Genomic DNA, 23,636 nt, shown 5'->3' on the forward strand with positions numbered 1-23,636 from the left:
TTTAATATTTTTATTTATTTCTAGGGTAGAGAGAGAGAGAGAGAGAGAGAGAGTGAGCAGGGGAGGGTCAGAGAGAGAGGGAGATACAGACTCTGAAATAGGCTCCAGGCTCTGAGCTGGCAGTCAGAACAGAGCCCGACGCGGGGCTCGAACCCACGAACCTCGAGATCATGACCCAAGCGAAAGTCGGACGCTTAACCGACTAAGCCACCCAGGCGCCCCACTCTCCATCTCTGTTTCTTATACACTTCTCAGCTCTCTTCCTCCTTACAAACAAGTATAGACAGGTCTGACATAGTGATTTGCTTTCTCGTATCTTGTCCTACTTTTTCTATTGTAGCATTACAAAACATTTTATTTCTTTTCTACCACTCATTTTTATCTCCTTTTTCTATATTCATTTCCCAAATTGCTTTTTCATAATTTTCTTCAATAAAAGCAAATCAAAACTCACACCATTTAAATATCCTAGATATTTCCATTGTTGAAAATGGGATTTCCATTGTTGAAAATTCACTATAATAGTATTTCCCAAAATTCTAGTGCAGACCACTATAATTTATTGGATGTAATGATTAGTTTCTAGCCTAGTCCTCAGATGGCTCAAAGTAGTAGAACCATCTACCATCACTTATTTTGTGGAGATTTTCTATGCATTACTTCTGTCCTAGAATAATCCTGGGAGGCTTCTTTAGTCTGAAACAGGAGAGGAGGAAAGCCATGCTCTTCTATGCCTGTGGGTGCTGTTGCTGCTGTTGCTCCTTAATCCAGAAGAGAAGTCTATGTTCCCAAACACAGTGATTTGCTGGAACTGAGTGGTATCTTCCTTCTTTAAGTAGAACGTGAACTTGCTAGTATGCCCAGTCCTTACCATTTCCTACTCTTTCCCAGAAAGCCAGAGGTCAGCTTGAATTTATCTTTTGGGGTCATTTCCATGGTCTGCCTCCTCCTAGAAAGGCTTTGAGTTTGTGAACTCTGGCTCTACACCATCAATACCAAATAAAGCCAATTTGTCATCATCAGTAACTCAGATTTACTTAGCAACATTTCTTTTGTCTGGAAACACAAGGCTAATAACTGCTCTCCTACCCACATGGGCAAGAATAGTCCAGATCTTAGGAGCAAAGAAGCTGGACTTCCCTTTGGTAGGAAAAGAAAATGTTTTTCATGTTTGTATGTTGTTGTGTTTTTTTTCCTGGCAGGTTAAAAGATAGGATAAGGCAACTTCTCAGTGGGCAATCCAACTACCTTAACTTCACATTAAGTCATCCTGTTACCCGTGCAAGCCACATTTCATTTGATGGGAGTTCATGCTTGTAGAGGGTTTACTGAACCACATCTACTTCCTGACTTCAGCTTCCACTGGTCACCAGATGATTACAAACAGCAGCAAGTATTCAGAGCATGGAAAATAGAATTTTCAGAAGATCTCAGATCTGCCAGCTGACTAGATGCCAGAGTGGGTACCGTGTAACTGTAGAACCCTGTGGGAGAGAAACCAGTTGCAGCCACTGCCCCTTTGAGGGTGATTAGAGGCAGCTGCTGTCTGCTTTGTTTTGCTTCAGAGAGGCAAGTGTAATGATGAGGAATTGTGAGGGTCTCTCGGGATTCCTTTATGGCACCAACCTAGGCAGCCGAGTATGGCTTCCCAAGGAAACTCTCTTCCCCAAGTCTCTCCTCGGTCCTACCAGTAATCTGTTTGGGCCTTGCTGGTGGACACTGGAATAGTTGGTGTATCTGTTCCCCTGGGGCTCCTGCTATATGGCAAGGATCCAGGGCTGAGGTCGTGTTTTTGTTGTGTGCCCACAAGTAAATCCATGGCCTGGCTAATACAGGTGTGTTTCAAGGTGCACTTGTCAATTATGGAGAGGAGAGCAGCTCCAATTTTCTCCTGAATACTCAACTGTCCTTTTCTGGAAGCTAAGTACTGTGGTGAATTATTCATTATTATCATGCCTCAAACCTCCTTTCTTTTAAGGACTTTCTTTTAAAGCGTGCTCACAGTTTCTGAAAAAAATTACCACATTTGTATACTTAAATTTTGCTGGCCGAGTAGGCATAGGTATCCTATGTAATAGGAAGCCAGACACATAGACTTGAGAAATGCCTTCAGTCAAATTAATGAAATGAACGAAACTTAGTCAATGTTTCTCTTTGTACATCTGGTTAGGTTTTGAAGACCTCTCCTTTTCCCTCTTTGCCTTTTGTGTTACTTCTAGAATAAAGCCGAGAAGTAACAGGTCCGGCAAATGCCTTGGAATTACCACAGAATTTAAAGGCTGTTTACCACTCAGGCATCTCCCAGCTTTTATTACCACTAATTCCAGCCACGAAAACCTAAAGTAGGTAGATTGCCTTTGAGCCAGTTGAATTAGACAGATATTTCCATAATAATGCTGTTTAACAGAAAGTCCCAAAATATCAACAGTACACTAAAACAAGCTTTATATTACTTACTTAAAATCCTGTGGGTCAGCTAGGGTAGGTCTGTTTCAGGTTAAGTGAGCTCCATTTTATTTCAGGCTTTAAATTGATTTCAGGTCATCTTCATTTGTCTCTTCATCCTACTTGAGTGAACAGCTATTTAGGAAATATTTTCATGGTGAATGGCTGGAATGCAGAAGGGCAAGTGGAAACTCTTGAGGACTGGAACACTTACTTTTCACCTATATTCCATTGGCAGAAGCCAACATGTGGCTAAACTCAGTTGGTGGGGAGAAAAGTACAGTCTGTTCTATCCAGAGGTTAGTACCACAAGGTCATATGGCAAAGGATATGTGTAAGTAATTCTAATACAGGAATGGCATGAAGAGTTGTAAATAATGATTTAATATGCCATGCTAGTGAAGAATACAGGAAGGGAATCTCTCTGAAATAATGGAATAAAAGAAAGGATTCATTATTAAACAATGAAATTATAAATGATAAGAACACAAGTCATCCAGTCCTGGAAAATTGGATATAGATTAAAAGGAGTATGTCTTGGGGCACTTGGATGGATCAGTCAGTTAGTCATCCAACTTTGGCTCAGTAATGATCTCACTGCTCATGGGTTTGAGCTCCACATTGGGCTCTGTGCTGACAGCCCGGAGCCTGGAGCTGCTTCAGATTTTGTGTCTCCCTCTTTCTCTGTCTCTCCCCTACTTGTGCTCTCTCATGCTGTCTCTCTCTCTCTCTCTCTCAAATAAACATAAAAATTATTTTTAAAAAATTTTAACGTTTATTTATTTTTGAGACAGAGGGAGACACAAAATCTGAAGCAGCTCCAGGCTCCGGGCTGTCAGCACAGAGCCCAATGTGGAGCTCAAACCCATGGACCACGAGATCATGACCTGAGCCAAAGTCGGATGCTTAACCGACTGAGCCACAGTCGGATGCTTAACCGACTGAGCCACTCAGGCGCCCCAAAACTTATTTTTAAAAAAGGAGGATGTCTTATACAGAAGACAGAACCAATTGGGTGATGTGAATAAACAAGTTATTTTTTTAAATTGTTCTCAAAAAGGTTTTAACTGGCAAGCATAACTCTGATAGCAGAGATAAGAAAGGAAAGAGGTTGAGAGCATAAGCATAGAAAGGAAATAAGAAAGAGTAGGAAAAACTGGTCTAGCAAGTGACCATCTTTATCTGTGACATACATCCTCCAACAACTTTTAGGAGAGTCAGATAGTCAACATTCTGGAACCATACTTCTAATTCATGGTAACTGTTGTGTAATTTGCAAAGATTCTATGTTCACAAAATTTCTTAATGCTTCCCCCCCCCATTCTCAATGATTTAAAAGATGTATTGCATATAGACAGTAAAAATGACTGAAATATAGAATCTTAGAGATTACCGTGTATTCTACTTGAATTGACTACCTAATATCTATTTTCCCCTTCTTACAAAGAGAATTCAATGTTCATGTTGGTTGCAAAGTACCCAATTAAAAATGTATATTTTCTAACCTCTCTTGCAGCTAGGGATGAATCTATGATGCAGTTATGGCTAGTTATATATAAGTTTTGGGGTAGAAATTTTAGGTAAACTTTAGAGAGTAATGCTCTCTGGTTTCTTGCCCTTCCTCCTGCCTGGATGGAAGTGCTAGAGGTAGAGTGGTCATCTTGAAATCACAAGTGAAAAGCATTAAATCAAAAGTCATTCACTGAGCAGAAATACCAGAATACTGCTCCCTGTTGGCATTGGGGAACCTCTATACCATCCCTGCACTAAATCTCATACCTCTTGTTATATGACAAAAAATAAATCTCTGCATGTAGTTCAGCCCCTGTAGTCGGACTTCTGCTATCAAATGCATCACCTAGCTAAGAAAGTGATGAAAGGTCATCAGAGATCACCTAATCAAACCCTTCCTCTATCTTACAACGAAGAAAGCAACAGCTCTGAAAAGTAAAGTGATGTTGCTTAAGATAAGCAGCTAGAGGTCTCAACTACATTTTTCAGAATTATGATCCTAGAATTGGAACCACAGAACTATGGGTCAATTAACCTAAAAAACAACAATGAACAGGATTCATAGCACAGCTATGTTTTGCTCCAAAGCCCTGAATTCACAGTATGTTTCTGCCCATGTGAATATGACCTTCAGCATGCTGGGCACTTCTAATTTCATAGACCTTAGGCAATTGACCCCCAATTGTGTTGACATTCCCTGTGCTCTCTAAAAAGAATCAACCTGGAAGCACTGAATTGTGGACCACCTTGCCAAGAGGCACACTTGGAATTTTGGAGACTCTCTCCTGTGTATGTTAACAACTAGAAATGGTGGTAGTTTAGGGAAGCCGGGAAGTTTCTCTCCATTTCCCAGGAGGAGCAGCAGCTGGCAAACCAGCTGACTTTACCCCTACTAGATGTTCTTTGAAACAATAGGTGGGCTTCAGTTGCCAGGAGCACAACATAGCACAAGCATCCTGAGATCAAATCAGCAGTGTAAGGGCTGAAAGTTAATTGGCTGGCTAGAGTTTAGGAGACCCTATCCAGACATTTCACTTCCTCTCTTTTAATTACTGCTTAAGGAGCCACTGTGTGAGGACTTAGGAACTGATAACTTCTGCCTCCGGAATATTTAGTGAGATATTTTTTATGTACATGCAACCTCCTGGAGTCTAATGCTGTGGTCTCTGCTCCAATTTTAAGTGCACACACACACACATACACTTGAGCCCAACATTCGACTTTGAATTATGAATCTTAGAGCTGTTTTGCTCTGTCTTCTCCAAAAATGGAGGCTACTATTTTCCTTTTGGGGGAAGAGTGGGTAGGAGAAATATATCTCTAACTTCCAAACTGCTTCACTCAAATTCTTTTTACAAATAGCAGTAGTTTTCTTACTGACATCAGTTAAAAGGCCTTTCAATTGAAATTGTCGAAGTGACAAGATAAACGGGTACATTCATCTTAAAGCTTGAGAAAGACACAAGGGAATGAGGCTCTGTGAGAATTAGAAAGAAGCCATGAAAATCCTTAGATTAAGCTAACTATGCAAATGCAGTGAGTTTACTCAATTTTAATTTACTTACAAGAGAAACTAAACACTATAATGATCAGATTTAAATACTTATTGTTTTCTTTCTTTCTTTTTTTAATTATCAGATTTTTTTAATCTTCCTGTCTTCTCTTACATATTTGATCATTTACTAGCCAATGTTTTCGTCCTTTATACATAATATCTTTTAAAGGGGCTTGAATTTGAGATCCATAAGGACTCAATGGATTTAAGTTCTGGCAATGGTGTTTGTATTAAGATACTGGTCAGAGAATAAGTAATACTCCAACATAATAAAAGACAATTTTCAGAAACATTTAAAAATATTTTATCAATTTGAGGGAAAAGCTTTGCTTTTCCAAGACAAGCTATGTAATGATTGTTAAGATACATGGTTGGAAATATAAAAGGTAATGAAAATATTGGGGGGGTTAGAAAAATAATGAGGACTCCAAGCTATTTGAGGTTTCTGTTTTTTTGAAAACTTTGTGAGTACAGGGGCATGAGGGGCTCAGTGGTTAAGCGGTGGACTCCTGATTTCAGCTCAGGCCATGATCTCGTGGTCCGTGAGATCCAGCCCCACACTGGGATCCATTCTGATAGTGTGTGGAGCCTGCTTCTGTTTCTGTCTTTCCCTCTCTCTGCCCCTCCCCTGCTTGTGCTTGCTCTCAAAACAAACAAACTTAAAAATAAATTTTAAAAAACATTCTGACTAGGGTTTCCATATTTGGCAAATAAAAAAACACAAGCTGTCCAGTTAAATTTGATTTCAGATGAGCAATGAATTGCACAGAACATACTTACACTAATAACATTTGTTGTTATCTGAAATTTAAATTTAACTTACTGTCCCATATTTGATCTGGCAGCCTTCTGTCCCAGGATCCTCACGGACTCTTCTTTTTGGCCATTATAGATCTCCTGAAACCATTGGTCCCTCCTTTCTCCATTAACATGGCTTGTCATCCCCATTACCAGCACTGTTAATAGTTCTTAGTCTACCAGAAATGGTACCAGTGCACTAGTTCAGTACCTCCAAAATTATAGTTGATATACATTATTACCTTAGTTTCAGGTGTGCAACATAGTGATTTGGCAAGCCTATATGTTATGCTGTGCTCACCATAAATGTAACTACTTTCTGTCACCATATATCGCTATTAACAGTACCATTGACTATATTCCTTGTGGGTACCTTTTATCCCCATGACTTATTCATTCCATAACTGGAATGCTATTTTATTTGGAAAAATAATTAGGACTCCAAGCAATTTGAGGCATCTGTTTCTTTTAAAACTTTCTGAGTAGTTCACCCATTTTTGTCCATCTCTGCACCCACCTTCCCTCTGGCAACCAAGTACCCATCAATAGATGAATGGATGAAGAAGATGTGTTTTATATATATATACAATATATATAAAATATATATAATATAAATATATATATATATAAATGGAATATTACTCAGCCATAAAAAAAAGAATCAAATCTTGCTATTTGTGACAACCTGGATGGACCTAGAAGGTGTTGTGCTGAGTGAAATAAGTCAGGAAGACAAATACCATGATTTCACTTTTCCATGCAATCTAAAAAAAGAAGACAAATGAATAAGTAAACAATCAAAAAATAGAAACAGACCCATGAATACAAAGAACAAACAGAACTAAAATGTTTTTAATTGCACTTTCTTAGATTTTTACCTCCTTTATTAGCGGACATATTAGAACATATCACCAGTAACTGATTTACTGTTATATATAAAATGATGGAAAAGTCATCTCGTCTTGACAAAATTAACCTCTCTTCTAAGATCACGCTCAAATTCCTTAACTCCATCTTATTCAGAGCCCCTCAGCCCCCATTGAGCGCTACTTTAGAAGTTAGGGGTTAATCTCTCTTTATTTGATTTATTTCTGAGAGAGAGAGAGAAACAGCGTGAACAGGAGAGAGTCAGAGAGAGATGGAGACACAGAACTGAAATAGGTTCCAGGCTCTGAGCTGGCTGTCAGCACAGAGCCCGACGCAGGGCTCAAACCCACGAACCATGAGATCACGACCTGAACTCAAGTCGGACGCCTAACTGACTAAGCCACCCAGGCACCTCTAACCTCTCTTCATTTGAAAGCCTCTGAGTTTTATCACAGTCATACCAATGTGTTTTATTTATTTAATTTTTCTCCAAGAAGGAATCTAGATTATTCACTTCATGAAAATCCCAGAAATACCACAGTATACATGATAAAAACTTATTCTGTCCAAACACCACACTAAACATGATGAAATTTTCTATCCAAATAGAGTTTGATTATAACTGTAGGTTAATGATAGAATAAGTAGACGTTTAGCTCTTAGTGACTCCTAATTTCCCCAGACCATAGTTAGGTAAAATCAAAACTATGTGAACAACTGTATTATCTCAAACCTGATGATTAATAGAATATTATTAACTTGGAGATAGATTTATGGTGATTTGGCTCAGATCATTATGTTATGTTTGTCTTGGTCAACATTATTTGTACTGACTTGGATTTAAGTTGTATTTACCAAGACTTTAACTAGGAGATGCCCAAATACTGATTTCCTAAAAGGGATGAAAAGAGTAGGGGTATGAGTCATGTATGTACAAATATGACATAAGCTATTTTCTTAGTTGAATCAGGTAGAAGTTCTAATAAATTGGACTATAGACAGCTGGGCATAAAATTAATTGTCAGGGAGAGGGGCTATGAGGCGCTACATTCTATCAAAATATTGATTCAATTAGGTTTACCTTTTTGCACAGCTTTTGAACAGAGTCCACCATTAGCACTTCTAGGTGGTATTGAGACACCAGGGAGCTCTATCATGGGACAGCTAAAAAAAATGCATTGGTATCACTTTGTGCTTATCCTTATGAAGTAGATATATGTATATATTTTCTTGCATTCATAGTCATTTGGCATATGTGTGTGGCCTAATAATCACTGTTATTGAATGTTTGCACCAAACCACTACATTTCCACCGGGTAAGCAAATTTCTTGTATTAACAGGCATCTGGGCCATGGAAGCAAATTTGTTATAGAGAAATGGTCATTATGATGGTATCTATTAGATGAAGCTAGAATGCTTTCCTACATTTTGCACACACTGGACTAAAGGATGCTGCTGAGATTAGGTTATTACTGGAGCACAGGGAACAAGAAGAGCCTGAGGGGTAAAGAATAAATATGGATTATTTCAGGATGGTGATTAAAGAAAAATGTGTGTGTGTGTGTGTGCACATGTGCACACACACGTGCATGTGTTCTTACTTAAAAGTAAGCATTAGCTGAATTTAAAAACAATTGAATACATTCCAGTTCACAAAGAAAAAGTAAACATAGCAACAGATAGAATCAATATAGTGTAAACAAATTCCATTAAATCAGCAAACATAGAACAAGATGGATGAATAAAAACCAAGTTTATCAGTTATAACATAAATGAAAATAAATTAATGCTATATTTTAAAAAATGTTCTCAATTATAGTAAAAACAACTAAATAAAACTATGCTCCTTGAAAGAGATGCACTTAAAGCATAGTGACATCGAAAAGTATAAACTAATATCAGGCAAAATCAAAAAATGGGAAAGAGATCTTAAACAAAGAAAAAGAAGAATTGTTCATTTCTTCAGTAACAGGCTATTATATACTTCAACATCAAAAACACTATAAAAGGGGTGTCTACCTGGATATCAAACCTTAAACAAAAGACAATAAAGTGCCTAAAATGTCATTTTATTCTGATAAATTATACAATCCACAGTAAAGATATGAGTCATAAAGATTTATGTACTAAATATCATTATATCAAAATGTATAAATCAAAAACTGTTAGATAAGCAAAGAGAGTTGTCAATGGCTTATTTGGTCCTTTACAGGCCAAAAAAGAAAAAATAAAAGACAGTAATCTAAATAATATAATTAATGAGGATAATTTTACAGATTAAAAAACATACAGATATCTAATTTGAACATCTTTAAACAAAAAATAGGAACTTTATAGCCTCCAGTCTACTTTTTAAATAATTTCTGTGTTAGGCCACAGTAAATACTCAAAAATTTCAAAATACAAAAAATAAGTGGCTCAAAATAAACGGGCCATATTTTCGCTTAAAAGAAGCAAATAAATAAACAAAAATAAAAAGCAGTCAGTATAATCCTGTCACTTGAAATTAAAAGAAACTTACCACCAAAATGCTTCTATAAATAAGTTATGAGTTGAGGAAAGTTAAATTATAATTAATAATTGCCAACATTGGTTAAGTATTTATTATATTCTAGGCCCTGGAACAACTATTTTAGATATATTGTGTATTACAACCTCACAACAATTTATTTACCGTAACAGTTCATTGGTCCCACATTTATCCGTATCAGGATTTATTTTTCTTCCAAGCACTAATTCACTCCTTGACATTATATGGCATATTTATGTGTTCATTTGTTTACTGTCCATTCTTCACTAGTTTGTAAGCTCTGTGATGGCAGGAATGTTGCCTCGTGTCTTTGTCACTGTACTCCAAGCATCTAGATCAGTTCCTTGACATGGCAGGTCCTTCACACAAATATGTAAATTCTGTGAGGTAGATACTACTATTATTATAAACTTTTAGATAAGAAAATGAAGGCAGAGGAGGATTAAGGAACCACCGAAGTGTCACACAGCTATTGAGAGACAGGATTTGAATTCTGGGGTTTGTTTAACTCTGTCTCTTAACTATAGCATGGAATATAATGACAATTAAAAAAACAACAACAGTAAATTAACCTAAAGTTTTAGCCAAAATTGATTCATAGGAAAGACCTAGCCTAAATGTGTTTATTAGCAATTAAAAATGAAGTGTAATAGATGGCCCATTCGGCCATGGATTCAGAACTATAGAAGCTATGGAAAGTTTTAAGGCAAAAAAATGAATGTCAAAAATTTCTATGAATAAAACTAATGGCAGATGTCACATAGGAAATATATTTGAAACCTATAAGACAAAGAGATGATGATATTAATTTATAAAATGTGCTTACAATTCAGTGCTAATACACTGCCCTGAGGAAAAGATATGCTGATTTTATTCTAACCACCAAATACAAATCTACACATCTTTGTAGAAGAAAATGACAATTAAAACGGTAAATTAACTTAAAAGATTTAGCCAAAATTAAGTCCCAGGTAAATTCCTGGCCTAACTATTTTCATTGCAATTTAAAAGAAAAAGGAAAATCAATACGCCTTTTTTTTTTTTTAACTGGGAAGAAGACATGATTTCAAACATTTAGTAAAAGAAATATAAATAGATAATAGAGATGCAAGCTCTTCCCCCAGTATTTCATGCAGTAATTGTGAATCATTATCAAACTTACAGATAATCCAATTGTGCTGAAGATTCAGGGAAACAGGCATTTTCAAATATTTGCTTGCTAAAGCATATTTGGAATATCCTTCCAGATCAGTGTATTGTGGGCCTTAAATGTATTCATTCTCTTACACAGTAATTCCATTGCTAAGATTGTATTTTAAATAAGTAAACATAGATATAGTTCAAGATTTAAATGCAGGGATGTTCACTTCAGCATTATTTTAAGTAAGAGAGATTACAAAGAACTCTCCAGTAGTAGAAAGTTAGATTATGGAAAATGAATTTCCACTGGGCATTTAATTTCTTGCCTACCTTTGGCAGTCATTCTGCCAGCTCTTGGTGATATTATAGAAAACACAATGCATCTGGCTCTCAGGGATCATAGTCTAGTCTAGTAACTTAGATTTCTGTCTAGATGCCTAGCATACCCAGATTTTCAACATTTCCTTTCTTTTTTTTTAAAAAAAATTTTTTTTTAATTAATGTTTTATTTATTTCTAGGAGAGAGAGAGAGACAGCATGAGCAGGGGAGGGTCAGAGAGAGAGGGAGTCACAGACTGAAACAGGCTCCAGGCTCTGAGCTGGCAGTCAGCACAGAGCCCGACGCGGGGCTCGAACCCACGAACCGCGAGATCATGACCTAAGCGAAAGTCGGACGCTTAACCGACTAAGCCACCCAGGCGCCCCAACATTTCCTTTCTTTGTAAGGTAGCCAGGAAGATATTATTGCGATTCAAAATCTGTCCATGTCCAAATTCTTTCACATGATGTGTGGACCCTTGGTGCTGCGGTTCCTTACTTTCTTCTCCAGCCTTGACTTTTGTGCATTGCCCTCCTCTCATGTTAAGCTCCAGACACCCGGAACTCCTCCTTTCCTAGAAGGAGCCAAATTGCCTCTGCCCTTTGAACCTTCATATCTGAGTTTTCCTGTAACAGTGTTCTTTGCGTGGACTCAGGTTGCGTCCTGTATGGTTGTCTGTGAAACATCCATTACAGCCCAAAGTCTTCTCTGAACCCAAAGTCTTCTCTGTGCCTATGGTCATTCTCTCATGTGCTCCCATTATCAGCTCCTGCCACCACAGAGCACTGAGAACATTGGGATATAATGCGCTATTTACTGGTTTACATTTTCCGGTAGACTGTGAATGCCTTGAGGGCAGCAACCATGGCTAGGTCCTTCAGAATTGGGCATTCTTTGGCATCATAACCACTCTGTGTGGGTCACAGCAGCCAGTTTAGTACTTCCTAGATTCTAATAGCATGAAATGAATTTTTAAAAATGCTTTGAAGAGTATTTGTCAATATTGAAGAAAACATATGATATGGAATGTGTGAAACAACTTATTCAGATGTATCTCCAACTTTAAGTTATGGTAAATATGTTAATATAAATATAAATACCTTTAATTTCTCTCTCTCTCTCTCTCTTTTTTTTTTGCCCTTAAACTTTCTGTCTCCATTGCTTGATATTCTGTAGCCACTTTCTACCTTTATCTGAGTAAACCTTGTTAAATTCAAATCAATGCATACAAGTCTCCTGGATGAACTTTTTCACAGGATCCCCATTTCCTATGTGCTTCCTGTTAACCTGTTGCTGACATTTCAACTAAATCTCTTCTCTGTGCACCACACCTGTAGGCTTGAGAAACTGTTCTTTTTCATAAGTTGTTCTCTCTGGCCAGAATGTTCATACTGTCTTTGTTGTGTGGTTAGCATCCACTCTTTCAAGAATCAGCTTAGATTCCCCATGTATGACAAGCTTTTCTTGCTCCTTCCCTACACTTTCAGTGCCCAGTACAAATGCCTCCATTGTAGTACACTGTACATAGGCAGTTTCCTGATTGTCTCTCATTTATTTGCCTTGCTTATTGGTCATAGAGCTCCCTGGAAGGTGATGTCTCTGCCTTTTAAAACTTTATCACCAGTTGTTAGCACAGTGCCTGGTATATAGTAGACATTCAAATATTCTTGAATGAACTGAAACTGGGCATGATATAGATCTCTTTATCTATACTATAAGAAAATATCAAAGTCAAATACTATAAATTATTTCCAGATAGCATTTTATATAATACAACTAATATAAAATAAGTGCTAACTCCACTAATCATAATTTTCAAAAATTTTATCCTCCTAACAAACTTGGGACATGATATCTGTATCTCTATCTATATCTATAAGAAAAATCAAGAGAACTAAAAAGCTTGCATAATACCATGCAGTTAGTAAAACAGAAACAAGAGTTAAAACCCTGGTTTGTATGATTCCAGAGGCCAGTGCATAACACAAGTTACTAATTATTTCTATTTCTCAAGTAACAATGGGAAAAAAAAACACCTTGATGAATATTTATTAAGTGCTAGGCCCAGTTATAATAGTTTTATACCTATTATTTCATTAAGTACTTATAAATTACTCCGAGTTCAGTATTATTGCCAGGACTCTTGCTTTATAGATTAAACTAAAACAGTACAAAGATGTTAAATAACTTGCCCCATCACATGCAGCTAGAATGAGGAAGAACTGGCTTTGAATCCAAATAGTCAGACTTTGAAGTTCCAAGATTTTAACAGTTAAGCTATCCTCTCTCTCAGATGAGGAAGCCTATTGAGTTTCCAGATTTTCTTAAGAACGCTAACATAGATTTAGTCAAGTATTCATAAGATACATATTGATAAACATTTCTGAGACCTAACTGTGAAGACTGTTTTGATTAATTATAAGTAATCAAGATTAATGAAGTGATACAACTCCAAATGAAGTTTTAGTGATCATTAGAAGAGGAGCCAATATAATCCTATACAAAAAGCATTAATAGAATTAGAACAATAATTAGAATGCCAAAAAGACTCATTGTGAAATGTTAAAATTGGCATCAGTGAAATGGAAAAGTTTCCTTAATTTTAAATATCATTACTTGCTGCAGTGCTCACCTGATACAATGGTGGTCTGTCAAGAACTAAAAAAAGAAAGAAAGAAAAACTCTTTGTCTAAAACAATTCAACTTTTATCTAATTTGATATAAGAATGCAGTCTTACATGCCTTTAATACTTATTTAAGTTATTCATAGTCTTTTAAGTTTCATCAGAGGTGATGGAATGTGTGTTTTTTAATACAGTTGTCACTTTTTAAACTTCTATCTCGAAAGAATTTGAGCAAGGGTCACTTGCAGGAAAAACAAAATAGGTGAGTGCCAGAAAAATCACAGTTCGAACCTGTTGTCTGTAATGTATTGCCGATGTATCTGTCACCGTATAGGGTGGGTGAAGAAAGCATGAAGAGTAGACTTTTATGTTTTGGGTCATTTTAAACATTTGTGTGGGTTGTTGAAATTCCTGATTTAGCACTACTCATATCTCTGGCCCCTTCCAAGACAAATTATAGAGCTACCTATCCCCCTTTGTGTAACACCTTAATTCTCACAGTCAATAAGAGAAAATTCTTTGGCACATAAGGCACAATGCGTGGGAGACACATTCACAGACACAGGTCAAACGAAGCATTTTCAAAGTTGGATGAAAAATTTTAAAGACAAAACTTAGGTCATAAAACATCATAAACATGGGGCACCTGAGTGGCTCAGTTAGTTGAGTGTCTGACTTCAGCTCAGGTTATGATCTCACGGTTCATGAGTTTGAACCCCGCATTGGGCTCTGTGCTAACATCTCAGAGCCTGGAGCCTGCTTTGGATTCTGTGTCTCCCTCTCTCTCTGCCCTCCCCTGCTCATGCTCTATCACTCTCTCTCAAAAATAAGTAAACATTAAAAAAAGTTTAAAAATAAAATAAAATATCACAAACTGTTAGTAGTAGTTCGTGGGCAGCCACCACAGTGACAATTTTTGTGCCTACTAGTTAATGTAAGACTAAAAATTGGCCAATAGACCAGGAGTGTGTCAACATCTTCAGCTGGAAATAATTTATAAAATCCAGTTTCTAGAGCTTGCCTTTGATTACATTGAAATAGTTGGGTTTTTTTTTTTTTTCAAAACCTCCCATCTACTACTACCTACAAGAGGAAGTGTGGAACCACAACTTTCCTTTTCTCATATATTCTTTAAACAGTTTTTGATGGCTCATGTTCCCTTAGCTGCAGATACCGCTACACTTCATCCAGCAGGTTGTCTCTGCCTGACCCAGAGTTTAGCCTAACCAACCCCTATCGGTGTTGTGAGCACCACTGCGAAACGTGGTTAGAGCCCAGAGTCTTGACGCTTAAAGTCCTATTCACTGTGTGCTTGGATGACCATCTAGGCTCCGTGTCCATCATGCTACAACCACGGCACCCCACCCTGACGCTAGGTATCCCTCATGGGTTTGATTGGATTTCTGCTCCATAGCCCACTGTTTATGAGCTCAGCATTTGGAGCCAGATAGGGATGGATTCATAGCTTGTCTCAGACCAATAAATAGTTGTGTAACCTTGAGCAAGTTACCAAAGTATTCTGTGTCTTGATTTATTTTATGTTAATATGTAATTATTTATTTTTAGCAAAGAGAAGTTGGCATTCATTCAATTCTTAATATGTGTCAGATATTCTTTGAATTTCTTCATTGTATTGACTCCAGTACTTATGAGAACAATATGAAGTAGTTAATTTTTTATCCTCATTTTACTAAAATTTACTCTGAAGTCAGGCTTTAAACATTTACTACATTTCATAGATGTGGATTATAATACTGTTTTTATTTTATTTTTTAAAAAATTTTTTAATGTTTTATTTATTTCTAGGAGAGAGATCAGAGAGAGGGGAGGGTCAGAGAGAGAGGGAGACACAGAATCTGAAGCAGGCTCCAGGCTCTGAGCTGGCAGTCAGCACAGAGCCCGACGCGGGGCTTGAACCCACGAACCGTGAGATCATGACCTAAGCAAAAGTAGGATGCTTAACCGACTAAGCCACCCAGGCGCCCCTATAATACTGTTTTTAAAGAGTCACTGAATGGAAGAATTAATTTATATTTTTGTAGAAAATGCCTAAAAATAGTACCTGGGATATAGTCCTCACTAAATCATATTATTATTATATTATTATTAATGTGCCTCAATTTCTTAATTCACATTGTGGTTCCTTTCATCTGTTGAAATCTGTCTGAGCATCAGCTCTCTCCCTGGGGCCCTGATAACCTCCTTTCTCCCTATGACCCTGCTTTAAAGTGATTAATGTCACAGGCACTCACGTTTGTCTGCATATTTAATGCCAAATATTACCACTTTCTGCATATATTTAACCCATTTCCATGTCTTGCCACAAACTTCAGAGTCTATTAGTAGCCAACTCAGACTGTCTAGAAGCTTGGACACTGGGCATCTGTTTAATTCTCCTGAGGTCAAACCTGAAAACTTTAGTTCCCTGACACAAGTCTTTCTATTTTCTTGTCAGCTTCTCTCCCTAGAGATTCACGTTCAAGATCCCTCAATTCATCACAGCTGAGACAGCATAGTTAATTATTTTAGATGCTGAAAAAAAAATGTAAGAGGGTATGGAAGATACCAATCCAAAGAATGTTCCTGACTTTATCCATTTCAACCACAGAAACAGAAAGAACTTTATGTTTCAGGGGGACACATAGATAATGTCTAGGACTGTCAAATCTCGATGCTCTTTCATACAGTGATTTTGTATTATACATATCTGTCATAGAAACCCGATGCAAGAGCTTTTTACAATTGGCCTCTTGTAGGAATAGGAATTGAATCACATTAATATCTTAAGAGGACTGCTGAAGGAGGTGAGCCGCTTAATCTTTCTGAACCTCAATTCCCTCATTTATGAAGTGAAGATAATATGATGATGTAATATCATGAAGATAATTATGCAGTGATCAAGATCAGAATTATAGGCTTAAAAGCTGTAGGAAACAGAAAACAGAATAGTAGCACTCTTCTTTGTCATAGCGTTGTCCTTGCCTCATTTGAAACTAAAGACACAGATGCAGAAAATGGTCCTACTCTCCTTGAAGGGGCAAGAAGAATAAAATGGAATGGTAGATAATAGGTGGCAGCGTGTCTTGCCTCCCTTTCCTATGAATATATCATAAAACACTGGAAACTTTCTTTTGACTCATCTTATGCTACTTTAAGCCTTTGTTACTTGAGGCCTTTACGCCAGAATTACCACAGAGCCTTTTACTTTTTCAAGTCTTTTATTTTTTTAATCTCCCTAAAGAGCTGCTTCAACACTCTAGCTACATTGCCTTTATTCCTATTTTTGATCCTATTTTTCTTTATCATTAGGTCATTTCTCATTGTTGAGATAAGCACTATTAACCACTGCCCAAGTTTTTGAGCACCTGCATGGTGCTCAGCTCTGTGCTAGGTGCTATAGTGTTAGAGAAGGAATATAAGGAGCTCACCATCTGGTTCTAATATGATTGTGAGGAAGGTATTATTGCCTTCATTTTACAAATGAGCAATCTGAGGTTTAAAGAGGTAAATAACCTGTGAAGCCAACAGTTAGTAAAGGGAAAAGCTAGGGATCAAATCCATGGCTCTGTGACTCTGCTGTCCCTGAGATAAGGTTGTGTGTTGCATCTGTGTGACTCAGGAGGAAACTGGTTGACCAGAAGACAGCATATTGGAATTAGTCAGAAAGTGGGCAGCACTGAAATGCACTACTTACTTTCAAGTCTGTACCTAATCTGGTAGAGGGTTTTAGACTTGACATGGTAGGAAATGGAGAACCCCTGAATGTTACAGATCTGGGACAGGGCTTATGAGAAGTAGCAATTAAACATGAGTATGGCAATGAGAAGTTAGAAAGGGGAGAGTGAAGTGAAATTGGGGGACATTGTTGCCATAATATAGTCTAGTCACAGAAAGGGGAGAGTTTGTACCAGGTATTGAAAAGAAAAATGGAGGGAAAGACATAGATTCATGGCATGCGGCAGAAAGGAGAAACATTTCATAATTTATGATTGACAAGTGGGGAAGCAGGGTGCTGAAGGAAGGGAATTAGTCAGCTAAGGGAACAGTCAAGGGAAGAAAGCTCAAAAAGAAATATTGAATACAGTTTCCTCTTACACGCTGAAAATCTGTCCTTCAAAATCCAGTGTATGTTAGCTGTGATGTCATGCCTACCCTCATGATGCTCACAACTGAGTAAGAGAAAAAGGCATGCAAAACACTGAGGCATAAGCAGGGTGCTGAGAGACTGTGGAAAGGGAAATAGTAGACGTCTCCTGATCAAAGAAAGCCGGGAGGAATTGGGTAGGAGAAAATTGTACCAGGCCTGGGAGGGTAGTTGGGGTTTTGATGGTGTCAAATGAAATAGACAACAGTTACTATTAGTTCTGACAAAATGATGGGGTTTGGGACATGTGGGGATCACTGGTGAACTTGAAACCTTAGTGAGGCCAGGAGGCAGACTGCTCCAAGGTACCAATGAACTTAAAGAGGCCATTCTGGCTCCTCAGAAGACTGGTCGCATGGAAGAAGAGAATGAAATTAATATTAAGCAGAGGCTTAAGGTCAAGCCTCCCCACTCTGCCTGTGGGAAGGAGTAACTGGATGAAGAAAAGAGCTGATCAGATAGAGATGGAGGTGGGGTTGGGCAGGAATATGGTATGGTGGATGAGTTAAGGATTGAATTTAGAGAGGAAGATAGGGCATTTCATCCTTTGTTTTAGGCATAAAAGATGCAAAACTGGGGAGACAGGAATTTAGGGCAGCTCTCTGAAAGCCTGCCGCATGGTTTCGATTTCCCCTTAGAGGTAGGAGGAAGATAGTCATCTTTTGAGTGCCAGGGCATGAAGAGAGCCAGGGTAGCTTTTGAGGTCCAGGGGGTTGAGAAGAGCTACTTGAAACATTATTGGAGGTGATTTAGAATAAAAAGTCTTACTGGGGGTGGCGACGGACTAATCAAAGAAAGGCTGGGACTTTGGGATTTAGCATTTCCCCCCATCAGCACTCAAAACACAGGGAGAAGCAGGCATAGTAAAGAGTGGGGGTTGGTTGAAGGTTCGGATAGCACAGTATCCACACATAGTCAGAGACCGCAGAAGCACCGGTGGGGGCAGTTGGCCATGGAGAGGAGGCTGTGGTCACAAGGCTGGGCAAGATCTGGTCAGCAGGAATGACCTCCCTCATGGGTCTGCTGCAGGGGTCTGTGTGATTTCACTGAAGATAAGCCACTGACTCATAGAGATGAGTGAAAAAGGTGTAAAAGAAAAAAAGAACTAGACCCATTTGTTGGATGATTCAAAAACCCACTGCCCATGCCCTTAACATCGAATCCTCTGACTTTTTTTCGTGTTGACAGATGGGGAAAAGATTGTCAGGATCACGGTGTATGGTTGAGAGAGGAGGAGGTCTTTCCTCTCTGTTCTCTTCTTCGTTTTTATTTTTATTATTTTTCTTGTCAGCATTTAATTGCCACCTTTATTTCCTTTGAGAGTCAAGAAATCTGCTTTCCCGCTCGAGAGGTACAGTGCATGGAGGAGACAAAGAGGCGATGAATACATTTGCTCCCCATGAGTCAGTTCTTTCTCCCCCTTCACTCCCCCTCCTTTTAATTATTCACCACCATCCTTTTTCTTTATTCACTTATCCTCTCATCTCAATGTTCATGTCACATTGTTATTCTTAAATCATAGCCACTGGAGGGGAGAGAGGGTTGTCTAAAGCCTAAAACATGGAGGTTACCAATTTATAATGCACATGTGTAAAGCAGAGCTCAGCAGCGATTCCTCCGGCCTCTTCAGTACCACTCCTGGATGTTTCACCAGAGCTGAGCCCAAGGACACGACAGTTTTCCATTAGCCTTTCAGTCTTTCTTTCTCTCTCTCTCTCCTTCCCACAGATGAAAGACCTTTGAGCACAGACATTCATAAATTAAAAGGTTTTGTTAATTATTCTTAGACACTAGAAGTGGTTTTTTCCCCAAACAGAACATATATTAGACTTCAAAAAAGCAGTCCTATTCCTAGCTCTTTAACACTAACTCACCAGTGGCTTTCTAAAGAAGAAATATGAGTTTCAGAAAATGATAAATATAAATACATACAAGGGTTTTTTCATGGTATAAACCAAATATTCTATTCTTGCAAACTGTGGGGCAGTTGTGTGACTAAAAACAAAAGACTGAAAATCGCAGCATTTGGTCTGGGGTAAATCAGGTGGAGTAGAGGATGAGGTGATTTCTTCCTCAAGCACTAGCATTCCCTCCCTCCACGCACCCCCGTCCTGCTTGATCTTCTTGGTGCTTCCATTCCTTCACCTAGTTATGTATTCAACACTTCTTTAACAAACACTGTGCTAGGCTTCAATGACACAAGATAGATGAGACATAGTCTCTGCACTCAAAAGCTCACAGATGACAAAACAACCACTAATTTAATTAAGTATTTTTTAGGAATAAGCCACTGGGGAAGATGCAGAAAAGTGACTCCAATGTAGCAAATACAGTGGGTAACTCCATGAAGCAGACCTGCTGCCTTGACAGGAGGCCCCAGAGAGTGGCTTTCATTAGTTCCATCTATTTATTGTGGTCTAGGCTTTGTTGTTCTCTGCAGTCTCAAGGCCCGATATCAACTGATGAGCCCAGCACAACAGATCTGTCACCGAAGAGCTTGGCCTCACAGAGACATGCAATCATCCGGAATACCAGCAGGAAATAGAGTTGTCGGGGAAATGAACACTCCCTGCTAGTAGAATATCCTACTTAAAGGGGAGATACATAGAACAGTGAAGAGCAGTCAAAAGATTGTTTGATCTTGGCTGTTCATACTCTCATGCATTAGGAAATAGTTTCATATTTTACATTCCAGAGAATGTTTCTTTTTTCCTCCAAATTTCTAGAGCACCTCTCTTTTCCTCCATCCTGTTTACAGCAGTGCTTCTCAGTATGAAGATAATTCATTAGAATACAGCTCAGTGGGACCATCCCAGGCTTACTAATTCAAATATCTGGGGATTGGGTCCTGAAAGCAATTTTTAAAATAACTTTTCCAGTAATTTTTATACATATGACAACCATCAGTCCATAAGAAGAGATTATGGCAATACTTTTTTTTCCCCAGGAATTGTTCTAGAACCATCCAGGTTCAACCAGAGAAAGGTATAATGTGAAGTGGAGAAATTAAAAAAGTATCCAATCAATCTTGATTACATATTCTAGCAATGTATTCTCTCTCTCTCTCTCTTTTTTTTTTTACAAATAGTTTANAATGTATTCTCTTCTAAAGGTAGACGTTAGTCCTTTGACACTCTGTGGGGAGTGTGTCTGTCTTTTCCAAGAATAAAGTAGAATTGATGAAGATCTACCGAAGGCAATGGGGGGAAGATGTTGGGGAACAAACCTGAAGTCAGGATTGGGATATAGTTAGATATCAGAATAATAGTAAAGCACACACATGTGGGCAGGAGATGAATAAATACCATCCATTAAAGCTGGCAGGGCTTGACTGAAGAGGCAAGACGAAGTAATTAGGAAGAATTATGCAAGTGGATTATTGTGGATATAATTCAGTTGTGTCAGAGCCTCCTTTGAAGTAAGTCCTATGGATTTGCTTTCCTCAACACCAAATGCCCCATATTTTAAAACCAAAATTTGAAGTCTATGTTATCAGACCCACTCTCCTACCTTGTCTCTGACTTGAGATTTTCTCTTTTCTGTTCATAATAATTTCCCGTCTTGCCTTGGCTCTCCTAATTACAAAGCCAGGCGTGCCACTGCAGCCCATTGCTGTAGACTTCCACACCACTGACTCATAGGCAACTGAGGCTCAAACCTCCGGTTTTGCAGCATGTGACCAAGACAGCATCTCCAGTTTGTTGCAATACATTCTAATGAGAGTAGTTTCTATGCAGTTCTTTCCTGTCTTGAGCCCTGAATCAGCAAAAGTAAACACATAAAGTGGACAGTTTTATCATCACAAATCTTTTGGGTCTGGTTTCCTAAGGAAAGATGGGGAACGATTGAATTTTCTGTTCCTTTTATCCTGCTATTTTTGAGTCTTAGTGGCATGTGGCCTGTCTATCACACCTAAAAGTACTCAACCTCCAGAAGACCTTTTATCCAATTACAGGCTTGCAGGCATGCTAACTTTTCTGTGAAGAAGAGCACTGTTCAGACCAAAGGGGAGTGACTGCCTTCTCAGTGATATTCAGAAAAATGGAGCAATGACAGTAATAACCCTTTGTAATGACGTATGTCAGTGTTCCCCCACTTAAGGCAGCCTGGCTGATATTAACAAAATATGAAGGCATGGAACAGGGCTTGGAAATGAGCTCACCCGTCTTGGCAGTGATTTAGTGTTCTAAGGAAAAGATGATAGTAGAAATTCGTTTGAAATGTTTTTGACATTGGGAACGTATGAGGAGCACAGGTAAATGTTCTTTATTGTCAAAGGGCTATAGCTCTTTCTCCCAACTCATAGGTTAGAGTTACCAGACATCCAGAGGGAGAGAAGGATCATTGTTTCCTTTGTCTGTTTTGTCCCTCTTCAAGAGAGAAGGACAATGATGTTGACTCAGGAGATCTAGTGGTATAAGAGCCTTGGAACTCTACATGGGGACTTGAAACAACTATAGAGACTGTGATTTGCAACCTGTCTCAGAATTCTTTATTTACAGACATATAAAAAACCAGATAAATCATATAAACAAAACAAAACAAGATACTATTAACTTTTATACTGCAGGATGGAGAGAAAGGCACTCAAGAAAGGTTTTATCTTGCAGACAAATTTTTGTGAACCTTCTGTGATTTTCTGTGATTGATATGTCAGTAAGTTATGAACCATTTTCCCCTCTCCCTCTCCCCCTTGTCTCAGGGTACCAGATCTCCATTTCTAATAATTTCATAATAAACTATGGTCTGTCTGTAATGTGACTCATTGGGTTCTCTTGCCAGAATATTTCATTTTGTCTAAAAAAACCATGCATGGTGTCATTTTTTCAAAATGTGCCATTTTATTTTCTGATTTTAATGTTTTGGAAAATAAAATTTCATACAACATATGAACATTTCATACAACATAGTATCATTGCCCAGAGATTGCCACTCTAGTATTTTGCTATACTCTGGTAATAAAAATACCATATGTAACATATAAATTATATACATATAAGGCAATATTTATGCATATACATATAAAATGTGTACATAAATAAAATAAACATGTTTGCATGTATGTTTATATATACCTACATGTAAAATATGGATTTTTATACATTATACATTATTGTACTTTAGTTTTACTTAAATTTTATTGTATAAATCTTCTGATATGAATAGATACACTTTAAAGATAGGATTTTTTTGGCCACATAATAATTAATATGCTATAGTTTGAACATGTCATGATTCATTTTGCTGTCCCCTTAGAATTTTTAAAAATCAAGTACCATGCATTGCAGTCCTTTTTCATAGATCTTTGGTTTTGTGACTTTGCATTTTTCTTTTCTTTTGGTGGGTGTGGTAGGCAGAACGAGGTCCCATCCCCAAAGAGATCATGCCCTAATTGCTGGAATCTGTGAATATTTTATACTACCTGGCAAAAGGGAATTTGCAAATGTGATTAATGTTAAGAATCTTAAAATAGGGAGATTATCTTGGATTACTCAGGTGGGTACAGTGTAATCACATGAGCCCTCAACAGCCAAGAACTTTCTCTGGCTAGAAGCAAAAGAGAAATTTGGCAGGAGAAGCTAAGGGGTATTCTACTCATGAGAAGGATTTGACATGCTGTTGCTAGCTCTGAGTCGGGACCCAAGTAGGAGGACTCGGCAGGGACCTCTCAAAGCTAAGTGTGGCCCTCAGCTGTCAGCCA

General features: G+C 38.0%; 1 pseudogene; it reads right to left on the minus strand.

Annotated features, from left to right (window-relative positions):
* Window positions 1–1,954, minus strand: part of LOC144226107 (DNA ligase 3 pseudogene) — a 36,602-nt pseudogene extending 34,648 nt beyond the window's left edge.
* Window positions 1,955–23,636: the final 21,682 nt, after the last annotated feature.

This window comes from Crocuta crocuta, unplaced genomic scaffold, assembly GCF_008692635.1.
Source record: "Crocuta crocuta isolate KB4526 unplaced genomic scaffold, BGI_CrCroc_1.0 scaffold774, whole genome shotgun sequence".
In the NCBI taxonomy this organism is placed as follows: Eukaryota; Metazoa; Chordata; class Mammalia; order Carnivora; family Hyaenidae; genus Crocuta; species Crocuta crocuta.